The sequence below is a fragment of the Tamandua tetradactyla genome, chromosome 7 (assembly GCF_023851605.1).
Source record: "Tamandua tetradactyla isolate mTamTet1 chromosome 7, mTamTet1.pri, whole genome shotgun sequence".
Classification (NCBI taxonomy): Eukaryota; Metazoa; Chordata; class Mammalia; order Pilosa; family Myrmecophagidae; genus Tamandua; species Tamandua tetradactyla.
In genome coordinates, this window is record NC_135333.1 from 142,372,456 (window position 1) to 142,380,702 (window position 8,247).

Here is an 8,247-nt window from a genome sequence, read left to right on the forward strand (position 1 = left end):
GTTAGAACTAAAATACCAATATTCCCAATTCCAAGTTTTGGTGATACATTTCCGTGTGCTTGTTTATTTGTTTTCTTTTGGTCATTTCACTTCCCTGCACAAAATATAACATAGATTCTCTGGCACATTGAATTATAAACCTACTTTAGACATCTCCTTAATCTTTTTTTTTTTTTCCCGCACTGGAGAAAGCCTTTTTATAATTTTTTGATGTGATGCTTAACACTTAAAATTATACTTGCTCCCCCCACCCCAATTCAACATGCAAATATCATATTTTCATATAGGCTGATTCTAGAGCATTACAATCTGAGAGTTTTATGAGAATATCCTTGTCCTGTAATGTTTAAAACAATTTCACAAAACTAAATATTATTGTGATATAACACCATCATTCATATAGTTCCCCAAAATGAGTATATTATCACAATATTACACAAACACAGAAATCTGTGTTTTTAAAAACATCAAAAGCCAAACCACAAAAACCCAGGTTTTAGTTTTAAATGTGTTTTTGAAGACTTTTGCTGAACACAAATCATGCAAATATTCATGACCACCTAGATGAAGTTGGATATTGAAACTCCTTCAGTAGGTCCAATGATGCAATGCTTCACTCATCCCAAGTATCTCCATATTTGTTTACTTTGACTTCTTTCTTTGGCATTCTTTCCTGTATAGGCCTGACTGAGGGATCAGTCTTTTGTGTTAAAGTTACTTCATATGACTCTCTGTTCTTATTCCTTAATTCCTCATATGTAACACTTTTTCTTTTAGGACTTCCTTCAAGCTTGGGATCAGGTCCTTGGGCAATATGATCAGTAATACCAGTGGGAGCAGATTCATTCATGGAAGAACTGAATGGAATTGGCTCATAATGAGGAAGCATCTCTTTTTCTATGTTGTCTGCTGCTGGGGATGTCACAAAAGATGAACCACCACTCACACTTGAGTCATATTTTGACTTTTGAGAATAGTGCCCAGGTGGTGAAGATCGTCGTGTCTGTCCTGATCGTAAAGCTTCTCCAAGAGGGGAATTCTCCAGATTCTTAAACTTCTCTTGGCAGGTTTTCACATAAGAAAGCTTTCCAGCAAAGTATCCCATGATACAAGCAAATATAAGTTTAGGGATAGAGCCATATTTGGGATGACTTGAGAGGATCCCTTTACTAATTAATCCTTGAGTAATCAACATACTTGTTGCAGCCAAAGGCACAGATCTGAACCAGAAGCTTTCTTCATTACATTCTGCGAAGACCCTTCTTTCTTCCTCAGTTGGAATATAATCAGCCCCTATATGGGGAATTGGTCTTGGAACTTCTGCATTCGGTTCTTGAAAATCAGCCCTCCCATTCATCTTTCCTCACTCCCGGCGATCCGACACCGAGGGCCCAGACGCGACCCAAAAGTGGATAGGAAAGGGTAAAAGGGCGCGGAAACCCGGAGGCGCGAAAAAGCGGGGAGGAGTGGCAGTAAACGACTACGCAGGCCTCTCCTTAATCTTAATCCTCATTACAATGGAGAACTCATTGGACATAGGAACTCTTGAAGATAATTACTTTTAGCTGAGGTTGACCCAACTGAATGAAGATAAATTTTAATTCAGATTAATTGAAGGCTTTATAAAGATGACCCAGAAGTCACAGTAGCAAAAAAAAAAAAAAAAAAAGAAAGAAAGAGAGAGAGAGAGAAAGAGAGGCCATTGCCATGTGACAGAAACAGATATACAAGGCAAGTAACCCTAAAAATTGGAACAGGACAGCATTAAATCATTACCAGCTGTGAGAGGAAGCAAGACTTCTAGCCTCTAAAACCATGAGATAATAAATTCCTGTTTTTAAGTCAAAAACAGTTTTTGGTACTTGTGGTGGTAGCACAGACAAACTAAGACAAGCTCCCACTACCTCCCAAATTATACCCAAACTCATTAGTGTGTTGTTCTAATGCTCCTTATCTGGTCTTAATTTACTCTTCCAATCCCACTTTTCATTTCTCATATACACATTCCATATATAAGCATTACCTTCTCTCACTCAACATGCTCCACAATTTCTTCCCTCTATCCTGGTACACAAATTATCCCTACTTAAATGGCCCCACTACTCTCTCTAGCTGTCCACTTGACTCAATGGTAAACCACTAAATACCTCTTCCAACATGTAACTTTCCTTGAGCTCTTTAGTCAGAAAGATTAATACTTTCTTAATTAACATATGTTAACATATATATTTTTGGTTAAGTTCTCTCCCCAACCAAGTATACATATGTACCATGCTCATCTTTGCATTCTGTCAGCACACAATATTAGTCAAATGCAAAGGAGAGATAGTCACACAGAAACCATTTTTATTGTATTTTTGTATTAAAATATGTGAAGATATTACACCAGTGGAAGGAAAAGAGAATCAGGTATATTCTATTGTTCATATAATGACAGGCAACAAAAGCCAAGTAATAAATACAATAAATTAAGTTGTGACTTTTAACTTTAGTGATAGAAAAATTCCTTCTAAGTGACTTAGAAAATTGAGTCTAATAGTCAATGCAGTTGAAATGTTTCTAACAGCTCTTAGGAATCCTGCATTTTATTGTGTTTTATTAGAGCTCAGCTATGGATTTTTTTTCTTTTTTAATGTACTTTCACAGACGATTTTGTTTGTTAGTGGGCCCTATTTTGTTTATGGAGAAAAAAATCTATAAGACAATATTGAAAATTTAGCCATATTTTCTTAAAATGGTGCTTCTGAATAAAGAATAATAAAGAAGTACAGAACAATATTTTAAATATTGAATATAAACTATTTTCTGTTACTACTGATTAAAAATTTAACACTATGCAGAGTTTATTCAGGATGACACATGCAAATTCTTAATTACTGGGTAAAAATTATTCCTTCCAATTACAGCCATAACGCATATCTAAAATTAGAAAAAATTCCTACCAGTAATCCAAGATTAACACAGTATTGGATTTTGGTTTATAATATCTAAAAGTACAAATATCTGTTGATTTATGCTCTGTATAATCATAAATATGTATATATATATTGAATTAAAGAAAAAGAATAGAAACATAAGAAAGAATCATTTATCTGGAGATTATTTTGAAAGTAACTAAGATGTATGAGAAAATATTTATTTTTTTGTCCAAACTATAATCTAATTTTAACATTTTATGATTCATATATTATTAATATTATATTTATATTGCTATGACATTTATTTGGAGTTATTTAAGCATATTCTTTTATTCACTTTGGTTGGCTCAAAAATTTTTATCAAAAAGCTTTTGTGATAATAGTATAAATAGTAACATTTCAGCCTGCTTTAGAATTCACAAGGTATAAACCATGTGTTTACGTGTCGGGATTTATCTGAAATAGTATGGGCATTTGAGATTTTAGGTCAGTTGTTATCTTAATATAAAATTTTCAAGTTTCAAACTAAGAAATATTTGAGAATATAAAATAAGCTCTCTAGTATCTAGAATGGTACATAATATATTATATTAAAAAACCAGACAAATGAAAAGAAAATCAAAGCACAAACACAAAACTACAGTTGTTGAATGCATGATTATTTACAGAATGTTTAATATGTGCCAGGTTCCCTTGTGTGATCTAACCATGATTAATTTATTTAGACATCTACTGATGAAGGTACCCTTATTAAATAAAATTAACAAAATGCCCAGAGAGGTGGAATGGCTATCTCAATTTCCCAGAATTAGTGATCTGTAAAGTTCAGTTTGTCATTTACTCTGACTGCAGACCCTGTGCCCTTACAAAAGGTTCCATTTAATCTCCTATTCAATGTATTTATGAAGGCATTCTCAGGATAGAAGATATTAATTGCAATAAAATTTGACTTAGGAACTTCTTACAGAATATCAGACTTACAAACATTTACAATACACCCAAACAGGATGAGAGGATACTTATACAAACACTGTTATAAATGAGTTACTCTTCTTAGGTATCAGAATTTTTGCAAAAAATGAGGGTTGGATCCAATTACTGAGTTACATCTCTTTAGTATTATTACCTCTATTCGTTTCAGAGACCTCATTTCTGTAAATGCTCATATTTCTATTATAGTTTTCATCAATTATAATTATATAGCTCTAGACATTTGATTATTATAGTAACAATAAACTTTTCAAAAATTTGAAGCCTAACTGCCCATAATTTCCTATTCTTTTTATGCCAGAGTAAGAAAAGAACTTCCAGAATTAACTAAGTATTTTCAAGTTCTTGGCTCATTTCTACCTCCACCCCCACTACTTCTTGTATCTTTCAGTAATGTCTTCTTTAGAGCATCCTGAGTTTTATTATACTTTCTCTTTTTTTTTCTGCATTGTTTCAGTTAATACCCATACCAATTCTATGAGGTAGAAATGTTCTTATTTTTCAAATATGATGAAATCTGAGTAGTAATGTAGTATAGATTTTATGATAATACACTGTCTGGAATATAATAAATGCTCAAAGAAAGAAGCAACACATTCTAATTTGGGAGAATTGTATAAGGGAAACTTCCATTAAAGTCCAAAATTTTAACTTGCGTCCACAGATATAACCATTCTCCAGGTGGGTATTGGAGGAAGATTGGGTTCATGGAAAGAGCAGTAGGAGCAATGACAGTGATGCAAAATCAGAGGAATATTCAGAGGGCTCTTGACAGTGTCATGTGGGGATGTAGACAGCATGGTGACATCAACTGATTAATTATCAAGGGGAGGATTTTAAAGGGTCTTTTAGACACATCTTATCATTTGAATTTTATTTCTAGCATACTAATATCTCAATATAGATAAGGCATGATGTCATTGTAACCAAAAGGAATGGTGGTGACCGTGGGGAAGATTGGACAAGTACAGCAGGAGGTCAGGATATGGTAGAGTTGATGAAATTCTGTCATGTAAGAGACATGGGTTGTGAATGAGAGTAAAGTCATTATAGTCTCTAAACAAGGGTATATGAAAAGAAGAATACTTTGGGGAGAAAGTTACTACATTTAAATTTCATCATGTCGAATTAGATATGTCTGTAGTTTACCCATCTGGAAATCCAGCAAAGAAGTTCAAGTGAGCATTGGAACTTAGGGGATAGTGTGTGTGGAAGTTGAAGTCTTAGGATTAGATGGTTTTCCCAAGTAAAACATATAGAGAAGATGGAAAAGGATCAGGTGGTGAGGTCACTCAAAATTAAGGGCAAGTCAGGGGCAAACTTAATGTGATCATTTTGAGAAGGAAAAGTCAGAGAGCTAAAACAAGATCCAGAAGACAGGCATGAAAAAAGGCAGTCTAAAAGAGTCTTTTCAAGGTTAGCCAAAAAAAAAACAAAAACATACATACATATATATACAGTGATGGTGTCCTAATTTTGCATAAAGAAAAGAAAACAAAGGAATCTATTCACTTTAGCAGCATAATATCTATAGTAATATTCATAAAAGCAGATTCAATGATGGAAGCAGTTGCCAAAGTGAAATGGGTAGAAGTTGAAGTGAAGAAGGGCAGTGAATAGCTTATATAGAATATCCTTTGAAGTATGTTGGCTTTGAAGAGAAGAGACAGGGTTGTCACTAGACAGAGGACACAATGATTATTTTTTTTTCCCCTTTGAGTATGGAAGTGTAGTATGTTACCTAAAGAAACCATTGGAGGGTGACATATTCAGGAAGGGTAAAGGAAGGATGCACTAATCATTAGATCAAATCACTAATGGGAGCAAAGATGACAAGCTTTAGAGACAGAGATTTAGTCTTGAGTAGGAGAAGAAACACCTCCCCTTCTGAGACTGGGAGAAAGGAGTTGAGGCTTGATTATTGTAGAAGTGAGTGATGCTGGAATTCACAGAAGCGTATGATGGACAGCTCAGTCTTCAGCATGCATATAGGAAAATGTACATTGTGGAGGTGGAAGAGTTTTAAGCAGAATAAAGAACATATGGAAATGGATAAAATTGGGTAGGTATCTAACATATAGAGTGGGTGGATTGAGTAAAGGATATGGCACATAAAATAATTCTCAAGCTGATAATAATGGACATTATTTCCAGGTACAGTTTTAAACAGTGTACATAGATCATCTCAATTAATGTTTGCTATTCCAGGAGGCAAATACTGAAATATCTGACTCTCATAGATGAAGAAGCTGAGGCAGACACCTTAAGTAACATGCTCAAGCTCCCATTATTGGAAGTAAAGACAAGATAGTTTAGGTGCTAGAGCTCAGGGTCTTAATTCCTTCTCTCTCAGCCATCCCCATGAAGTGCTAAGATGGATTTATAGAGTCATAATTACATCTATTCACAGAACTTTGCTAATCCTCCCAGAAATATCCAACAGTCCAGTAATAAGAGAAAAGGATTTAGTGTTTATAGGGCAAATTAATGGAAGGATAAAAGAATGTGGATATTATGAATTAGGGTTTGAGATTTCCAAAAAAATAACACTTTGTTTCTTATCCAGGAAGGAACAAATTGAGAGAAAGGTGCAGCAATATGAACCATAGAAATAATATATCACCTTATTGCTTTGAAAGCTGATTGCAGAATATCGCTTTTCTTCTTCAAGCATTGATGTTGCTAATTCCTCACCCTTAGGTTAGATATACTTACCAGCCACTGGTGCAGCTCAGCACCTATTTGCTGGCCTTCCCCTCAAGGACAGGGCTCTTTCCAAAGGGCAGAGCAGATAATTATGTAAGCTCTAGGCTGGTTCCCAAAAGGGAAGAGGCTGAATAAGCATGCTCAGTTCCTTTCCTTCCACTCAAAAATATTTCAGTTTCCTTCTATAAGTAAACATGTATGAAGAGTAACGAGAAGGCCAAGGGTGTGAGTTTACTAGAAAACCCTAAAAGGGAACAGAGGTGGAAGGCAATCTGTCCCTACTTCTTACAAGTGTAATTGGTGAAGTGATCAAGGAGTTTAGATTATTGAAGGAAGTGAGGTCTTATGGAGCTTATGGGTTGAGAATAAAGGATGAATTTGAAGGACTGAAGATGCCTCATGATTAATAGGGATATGGTTGCAGAAACGCTGGAAGGTAGGAAGTGGTGGTAAGGGCCAGTGTGGGGAGGCTTTTAGTTTCAGAGGAAAAAGGGTAGTTTTATATTTTTTTAAATTAAAAATAAGAACATGAGCAGGGAAGGCAAATAGGCTTCATCTTAGGTGCTAACTCCAGTTGTCATTTAAAATATTATCTTGAGACTACTGACAAATAATTTTTTTAGAATCTTTTCATAGTAATGCTAACATTTATTAATGAATTCATGTATACGTATGGAAGGGGGAGTAGATACTTGTATGCTGAATAAGCTCTTTTATCCAGTGTGAAAGCACTGGATTAGCTTTGAAGTAAAATGTATGTGAATACTTTTGGCAAAAAATGATTTAAAATTTCCTGCTATTTTTTAAATGAGTTATCCAATTGAATGAAGTATCTCAGAATAAGTGCAAGAGTTAAGGTGGAATGGAAAATTCTAAGAACTTCAGTAAATGCATAGAATAACTTGTTAATTGATTGAAAAAAAAAAAGAGTTTCTCCCAGAGGAAAAAGAAGGTTGGCCAATAAAGACCACTCAGACAATAAAGAATTGTTTACTTTGTGTTTCTGAGATAGAATGTACTATTGTAAAAAATATTTACTGTCTCATTCTACTGGTCCCTGCTTACTGGGTAATTAAACCTCTTACCCTGATGATATCACATTGGCAATATGACTTGCTTTAGACAACTAGATATGTTGTTGAGCCATCATGTGTTTCTTCCATTTTGTTTGTTTACTAGACAATATGACCCAGATAGGGGCAATTCCTTTTGGAAGGGTCTCAGAATGAAGAGGATAGATACCAGAGCCACAATTGGACCACAATGGATATTCATAATTACAAGAAATAAATCTTTGTTATTTTAAGTCTGAAATTTTGCAGTTTTTTTGTTAGTGCAGCACTACTTAGACTAAGCTGAGATACACAGTCTTGGACCTGATTTTGATAAGCTTAAATGTTTTTTTCTTTGCACAGGAAGGAGGGTATAATTAACTTGATTACAACTCTTGCCTTACTTTAAGTGCTGTAAAAATTACAGATGTTAACGAGAATCAAAATAGTCACTCTTCAGTGACCATCAAGATTCTAATTCTAGTCATTCATTGCTAATAATATTAATGCGGAAAGTTAAACAGGCAAACTCATTAAGCATATTGAAAACTCAGCAATACTATCTAAATAGATGAATAACA

General features: G+C 34.4%; 1 pseudogene; it reads right to left on the reverse strand.

Moving 5' to 3' along the window:
• Nucleotides 1–291: 291 nt before the first annotated feature.
• Nucleotides 292–1,485, reverse strand: LOC143690201 (OCIA domain-containing protein 1 pseudogene; annotated as a pseudogene).
• Between the last annotated feature and the right edge of the window lie 6,762 nt (nucleotides 1,486–8,247).